We start from the raw sequence: 8,819 nt of genomic DNA on the forward strand, positions 1-8,819 counted from the left end.
TGCCCAATCTTCCTTCCAAGGAGTGGCTGGTGGGTTTGAACCTCCAGCCTTCTGGTTAGCAGTCAAGTGCCTTAGGCACTATGCTACCAGAGCTCCTATCTTTTAAATAAAAAGGTCTTAATTTAAGTGTAATATATGCATAAGGGATTTTTAAAATACATATATTAAAAGACAGCTGTGGTAGTCATGTTTGTGTGTCAACTTGGCTGGGCCTGGTTGAGTGGCTGAGCAGCTGCTGGTAGTATTCCCCATGATGAAACTGGCAATCAGCTCCATAGTGGGATCTACCACAAGCAGCTGAGTAGCTGCCTTTGGGATGTGGTCTGCTTCCTGTATATAAGGAGAAGCCTTTAGGAATGGTCCCTAGGTTATGGCACGCTTGGACCCTGCATGTAGCCACATCATTGCTCAGCAGCCTGCTATGCTCTGCCGACCTTGGGACTTACAATGGACTTGACTTAATGGCCTACCATGTGGTTTGGTAACATTGGGACTGTGCCTTTTTATTTATCAACCTTGGGCTTAGCAGCCTCAGCAGCCAGCAGCTGTCTGAGTGAAGAAAAGCCTCTAGCTTCAGTGGGCTGGGAGCTGGAGGCAGAGCTGAAGCCCAAGGCTGAGGGGCTTTCACCCAGCCCCTAGGGCCTGGCACTTTGAACTTGGACTTAAAGCCTCCAAATTGTAAGAGTAAACTCCTGTTTGTTAAGGCCATCCTATTTGTGGTATATTCCTCTCAGAGCAGCAATAGGTAACCAGAGCAACAGCTTTCAATTACTTTTGCTTATTTTGTTAATATATTTTAAGTGTATTATGACAATAAAAATTGTTCAGGAAAGTAAAAAATTAATTTTCATGTTAAAAAAAACAAAACAAAACTCACTGCCCTTGAGTTGGGTCTGACTCATAGCCACCCCTCCTTGGGTTTCTGAGGCAGTATCACTGCAGAAGTAGATTGCCCAACCTTCCTTCCAAGGACTAGCTGGTGGATGTGAACCAGCAGACTTCTGGTTAGCAGTCAAATGCCTTAGGCACTATGCCACCAGATAAAATTTCTCTACAGTTTAATAATAGGTATGCATGTGTGAGCATTTGTACATATATATGTTGAATATAAAGTCCCCTGAAGGTGCAAACATTAAGCACACAGCTACTAACCAGAAGGTTAGCAGTTTGGACTCAAACAGAGATGCTGCCTTGGAGAAATGCTTGGAAATCTGCTTCTGACAGGTCACAGCCCTGAAAACCCTATGGAGCAATTCTACTCTGCACACATGTGGTTGCTATGAGTAGAGTTCACTTGACAGCAATGGAAAGCAAAATTAAATATACATATGTATAGAAAAACAGAGGTCGGGGTGGAAGAAGGTAGGTACAATGTTGTCCTTAACAATTTTGCCTATATCGGATCAGGGATAATATTTCCATATTGATTGAAATCAGTTGAATTTGATATGCAAATATTATCTCTGACCCGATACAGGCAAAATTGTTAAGGACAACATTGTATCTACCATAAGAACAGATATAATTTCTAAATACAAGCTAATCTTGGAAGAAGAAATTACCCTCTCTATATAAAGTTAAAACATTACGAGTCAGTGTATCCAGTTATTTTTGATCAAGCTTTCAAGACCAAATTAACAAAATAATATTCATGCAATATATCTCTAGCTCATTTTAGATGAAGAAATGCCATATGATCTGTGAATTAAATAACCTCTCTCAGTCACATAATGTTATTTTAGCCCTTTATTGAGATAGTCAATCTCATCATGGCCAAGTATTGCTTTCTTACAGTCTATATTCATATGTTGTTATTTTTAAATTTCTCTTTTATATTAACTTTTACAAATATATATTCCATTGATAATATTCACTGTAATTTTAAGAAATATGTCTTCTGGAGTATTATCAAAATCTTCAAGCAATAAAATAGTTTACAATATTCCCTCATAATCAGAAAACATTACATTTTCATGGTTACCTAAGTTGTATGCCAAATTTGGGAATGAGGGGAAGATGGGAGGAGTAGCCTAAGAGACTTAGAACACAGCTGAATATCATTTGAGTGGTTTTTACAATGGCTTAAATGTCTGCACAATCACGGAAGTTGAATAAAATAACATCAATATTCTCTAAAAGCATATGTATTCAGTTCTTGTATTTAATTTAATGAATAAAATATTCAATTCCCCTAAGGTAATGAAAGACTTAATAATGCCATTTTGCAAATCAGGGTGTTGGCTAAGACCCTGGGGAATGAAGGGCACAATTATAATTTTAAATCATGAATAAACCCAATAAAGATATTTTTATTTCAACGAATTAATGGGTAATACTCATTTCTAGCTGCATAAAGTTGGATTGCATAAATGAAAATGTTTGACATCAAAAATCTCACATGTGCATTCTTTAACTTGTATAGTCACTTTGCATGTACAAATTGCAATTGAAATTATATGCTTTTTAAACCAAAACAACCAAACTTGTCATCAACTTGATCTCTATTCACAGTGACACTACAGTGTAGATCTGTCCCATAAGGTTTCCAGGACTATAACATTTATGGAAGCAGACTGCTACATTTTTCTCCATGGGACAGCTGGTGGATTTTGTTAATCTTTTGGTTGACAGCCAAGTACTTAACCATTTCACCACCATGGCTCCTTTTATACTTTTTGCTCATGAATTATCCAATTAAAAATTTCCCAAAAATATGAAATCTCTCCTAAAGAATATATTTTGGTTATAAAAAATCAATGTCACTGGAGAAGCAATGGTAATTGAACAAAGAAAACTATAAATGTGTCTACTAGCATCACTTATGAAGGAACAATATATTATGTTCTGGTTTTATGATTATTATCTTGATACAACACTTCTTAATGTCTCCCACATATCTCCAATATTATTGGACAATTAACTTTATTAGTATCAGTAAGCTAAATGAACACAGAGGTTATATACCCATTACTTGTACCAGATATCTTAGGACAGATGCCATGATTTCATATTAATTCAATGAATATAAAATTAAATTAGAGGAATGATGAGGCAAGATGGTGAAGTGACTGTACCCTCCCATTTATTCCCCATGAAACTAACTCACTGAATAATGAATAAAAATGAGCACAAATTGACATCTCAGAACTCTGGACAGCAGCTAATGTATTGAAGGGTTGAGTTGAGTCCAGAAGCAGAGGAGAGGGGAAATGGGATCAACTCAGAAGCCAGGAGATCCTACCTATTAAGATTGGGAGGGTTTACTCACCACAGCCAATTTGGGATGGGGACAAACACAAAACACAGGAAAGGAACTAAGTTGAGGAAGCACTAACTTTTTTTTTTTTTTTTCTTAGCCAATAGGAATGGTCTGTTGATGTTTATGGGTTATGCAATTGGGAGAGGGTGAAGGTATACTTTGGTGCTGCTTGAGAGTGCTGTTGCATTTCACTGAGGCCCATGACAGATGACCACTAAGACAAGGAGTAACTGCAAGGGAAACAAAGCAAGGGTAATACTGACAGAGACAAAGGATATGACCCATAGCAGGACACTGTGGGAAGGTCTTCACTGGGTGCTGATGATTGAAAGATATAGAGAGCCCCACACTGTTACCACAGGAAAGTCAATCCACATTGCTTACAGGAGCATCTCTGAACAATTAAACTTCCCTTCTCATGCATGTATTAAATTGCAATGATCAAGCATATAGAATTCCTGAATCATCACAGGAAAACCCTAAGAATAAGAATGTTATCTAGTGCTTCTCAAGAGAAGAAACCAAGCCCACTGCAACTGAGTCATTCTGACTCATAGTGAATTTGTGGTGCTATGAAGAGCTAACATGTTGGCTTCTGAGCGTTGTGAGCCTTTGTGGAGGTAATCTGCTGTATCTTTCTCTTATGGAGGGGCTGGTAATTGCAGGCCACATCATTAATTGGTAGTTAGGTGCTTGGCTGCTGTGCTACCAGGATGCCCAACTGGAAAATCCTTCTACAATAAATAGGATAAAACCTAGAACAAAAATTAAAAAAAAAAAAAAAGCCCAAGTTCAATAAAAGTTAGTAAAACACATAGAAATAAAAGAGAAGGGGCAAACAAAAAAAGGATATATTTCCTATGGAAGACAGAATAATGCAACCAACAACAAACAAACAAACAAAAAAAGACCAAACCCACAGCCATCAAGACGATTCAACTCATAGCAACCTCCATTGGGTTTCCATGACTGTAAATCTTTATGAAAGTAGATTGCCTCATCCTCCTTCCATGGAGTAGCTGGTTGGCTTTGGACCACTGACTATGTTGTGCAGCTAAATGCCTTAACTGCTATGCCACCAGAGCTCCTTGAACACAAAGAGCTGATCATTTTCAGACTATGGTGCTGACTATGTTTAAAGATAGCGAACAGTACACAGAAAACAAAGTAGTGGTGATCAGGAAGCAACTGGAGGAACAAAGTGAGAGAATTAACAAAGAAATTAAAAACATAAATGAACAAACAAACAATGAGAACTACTGGAGGGGAAGAATAAAACACCTAAATTAGAAAAAGCAAGAGAAATGCGCAACACTAGAGTTAGCAAGTAGAAGATGGAATAAGTGAACTACAAGACAAAAATAACTGAACTTGACAGAAGAGTTCAAGTAAGATTGTGGAATAAGGAGACAAACTACACAGACCCTCTTCAACAAAGACAAAGGGAACCAATAAACACAGATACAGAAGACCATTCTGGAGCTCTGAGCTTTGAAAGGAAAGATACAGAAGTGGACTTAACCCCAACTAGTAGAAGAACCTTCATGAAAACACGAAAAAAGGAGACATACAGAGCTGCAGACTGTCAGTGATACTGATGGCACAGACAGCCTGGATATTGCCAAATGATGTTAGGACCAAAGAATAAATCGGCCCTACTGGCCGGGGCTTCATAGAAGACTGCACTGGTGGCTGGTGAATAAAAGGGGAAGCAGCAAAGAGGGAGACAGGCTGAGCTGTGGACTTTTGGCTGTCTGGAAGACACAGCTATTTTGAATGTTTAAAAGCAGCCAACCATTTTGGATATTTAAAGTGACAGCATTTACTCAGATTTTGGAAACTAAGAATAGGCTTTACTTGCTGGGGACCACAAGGACATTCAGGATACAAATGACTAGATAGGTGAGACATTCCCCTTGTTACTCTTATATCCCACACCCTCTTGGTGAACAGAGCTGTGGCCATCCCTCACTCCCACCTTCTGGGATGGCAGGAATTCCATTCTAGTCTGTGTGCTCTGACAAAGCCTGCATGCTGGACCCTGCACAGATATTTTCCCTTTTTTTTTTTTAGATAGTTTGTTTTAGTCTGTTTTAAAATTATTATTATTGTTATTGTTGTTGTCCTTATTATTATTCTTTATTCTTCCCTTCCTAAGTTCTAATTTTCAGATTTTTCCCTTTTCCCTGTTCTGGTTCCAATTTTTTTTTTTTTTTCTTTCTTGTGATTCACCCCATTCCTTGTTTTTCTTTTTGCATTTTTCACATTTTCTTCTTCATTATTCTCCTACTCTACCCCTTTTCTCTTATTGTCCACTCCCCAGTATTGCTTTTTTTTTTTTTTTTCTTTTCCTTTTTTGGCAACTGTCCTGTGTTTTTTACCATGTTTTATGCTTTTACTTTTTTGTTGTTTTTGTTCCATTGCTGTTTTTGTCTAACTGAGTGGGAGACAGCAACTGTGCCCATACTACACAACCACACCCGCACCTAGTGCAGATCCACTTACTGAGTGACAGCCACCACTTCCTTCTCCACCAACTGGCCAACAACAAACAACCACTAGGAGGAGCCTGGCTCATGTTTAACTGCTCTTCACAGTTAGCAGAGATCTAAATACAATGATGTCACAATGTCTCAGAGAAAACAGACCATCACAGTCCACACAAAGAAGCAAGATAAAGTGGTAGAGACAAGGGAAACATACCCAAAACACATCCTTAAGGAAGAAGCAGCACTGGGACTCCCTGATAAGGAATTCAAAAGAATTATACTTAGATTTTGTTAAAGTATTGAGAGACACATCAAGGAAAACACTGACAAAATTAAGCAAAACAAAGACAAAGCCTTAAACAATTTTGAAAAAAAATACAAGAAGAAAATGAAAAAATAAATGAAAAATTAGAAATGATACAAAATCTAAAGATAGAAATCAAGAACTATAATATTAAATTTTCAGAAATAGATAACACATTGAAAAGGCAAAACAGTAGAAATGATGCAATGGAAGACAGAGTTAATGAGATTGAAGACAAATACCTGAATACTTCTTTGGTAAGAGATCAATCATAAAAAAGACCAAAACAAAATCAAGGAAGCCAAAGTTTCATGTGGGATACCATCAAAAGGAAAAACCTATGTGTCATTGGAATTACAGAACAGGAAGAGAAAAATAAAACCACTGAGAAAATTGTCCTAGATTTGTTGGGAGAGAATTTGCCTGATATGATGAAAGATGAGAATATATCCATTCAGGAAGTCCAATGAACCCCAAACAGGATAGAGACCAAAAGAAAATCACCAAGACATATCATCATCAAACTCATCAAAACCAAAGACAAAGAAAGAATCCTGAAAGAAGCACAGGAAAAATGAAAAGTTGCTTACAAAGGACAACCAATAAGACTAAGCTCTTATTTCTCAGAAACCATGTAAGTGAGAAGGCAATGGGATGGTATAAAACACTGAAAGAGAAAAATTTCCAACCAGGATTTATATACTCAGCAAAATTGTCCCTCAAGTATAATGGTGAAATAAGGGAATTTCCAGAGAAGCAGAAATTAAGGGAATTTGTTAAAACCAGACCAGAGAACCAATAGTAGCAAACAACAACCAACCATTAATACATAAGATGACATAACCCAGAAACAAACACAGCTATGGAAGTATCCAAAGTAAAATAAGCTTACAAGATTGTAAACAGGGAACCAAAGACAACAACTGGCAAATGAGGACAACTACAAATCAAAGGAGGGAAAAATTGTGTAGTTACAGAACTTCTAAATGGTAAGGAAGTCAAGAGAGTTGGAAGATAGAATGGACTGTTCTAAACTCAGGGAGAAAATTATAAATCACAGGGTAACACCAAAGAATGATAAACATTCACATCATAATAAAAAAGAGGACAAGCACAAATATTTAGCAAATACTGAAACAATAGCAACAAAGGAAACGATCAAATGATTCATAAACATAATGAACTCAGCACAGAAAATTATATGGAACAAAGAAACCGAGAGCACCATGAGAAAACACATAACTGAATGACAGCAAACAATTCATATTTGTTGATAATTACACTGAATGTCAATGGATTAAATTCACCACTCAAGAGATGGAGAGTTGCAGGCTGGATAAGAAAACATAAGCCATCATGTTGCCTACAAAAGGCATATCTTAGATGCAAAGACAAAAATAGGCAAAAATCAAAGATTGGAAAAGATATATCAAACAAATGGCAACCAAAAAAGAGCAAGAGTAGCAATATTAATTTCTGATGAAATTGACTTAAAGACAAAAACCACCATATGAGACATTATATAATGATTAAAGGATCAATTGACCAAGAAGATATAGCTGTAATAAATATCAATGGACTTAATGAAAGAGCCCCAAAATACATAAATCAGACTTCAAAAGAGTTGAAAAGCCAAATAGATGACTCCACACTCATAGTAGAAGACTTTAATACACCACTTTCAATAAAAAATAGAACAACTGGAAAGAAATTCAACAAAGATACAGAAGAACTAAACAATACAATCCACAATCTTGACGTTATAAACATCTATAGAGCACTTCACCCAACAAAAACAGCACAATATACATTTTTTTTTCCAGTGCACATGGAACATTCTCCATAATACACCATATATTAGAGTATAAAACAATCCTTAATAAATTTAAAAACACTGAAATACTGTAAAGCATCCTCTCAGATCACAATGCTATTAAATTAGAAATCAACAATAGGAAGACCGACAGAAAAAGAGCAAGCACATGGAAACTGAACAATACCCTCTTTAAGAACGACTGAGTATGAGGCAAAATAAAAAATGAACTTAAAAAATTCCTTGAGTCAAAGAAGAATGAAAACACAACATGTCAAAGTCTGTGGGACAAGACAAAAGCAGCGATCAGTGGCCAATTTAGAGCAATAAATGCACACATCAAAAAAGAAGACAGAGTAAAAATCAACACTTTATACCAACATCTCCAACAATTAGAAAAATAACACAAGAAAAGCCTATAGTCACCAGACAAAAAGGAAATAATAAAGATTCGAGCAGAAATCAACAAAACAGAAAATAGGAAAAAATCAACAAGACTAGAAGTTGGTTTTTTGAAAAGATGAATAAAATTAACCAAGCACTGGCAAATTTAACAAAGGAAAAGAGGGAGAGAATACAAGCAACATGAATATGAAACCAAATGAGTGACATCACAACAGAACCAACTGAAGCAAAAAGGATAATATCAGGATATTATGAAGAACTTGTACTCCAACAAATTTGAAAATTTGGAAGAAATCGATCGATTTCTGGAACACACTACTTACCTAAACTAACACAGACTGGTGTGGAAAAGTTGAACAGATCCATCACACAAGAAGAAATTGAACAGGTCATCAAAAAATTACCAACTAAAAAAAGGTCTGGCTCAGATGGTTTCACTGGAGATTTCTACCAAGTGTTCAGAAAACTGACACCAATCCTACTCAAATTATTGCAAAACATGGAAAAGGATGGAATCCTCCCTAACTCATTTTATGAAGCAAGCATAAC

Source organism: Orycteropus afer, unplaced genomic scaffold (genome assembly GCF_000298275.1).
Source record: "Orycteropus afer afer isolate SDZICR_OR568_19922 unplaced genomic scaffold, OryAfe1.0 scaffold00144, whole genome shotgun sequence".
NCBI classification, from domain to species: domain Eukaryota; kingdom Metazoa; phylum Chordata; class Mammalia; order Tubulidentata; family Orycteropodidae; genus Orycteropus; species Orycteropus afer.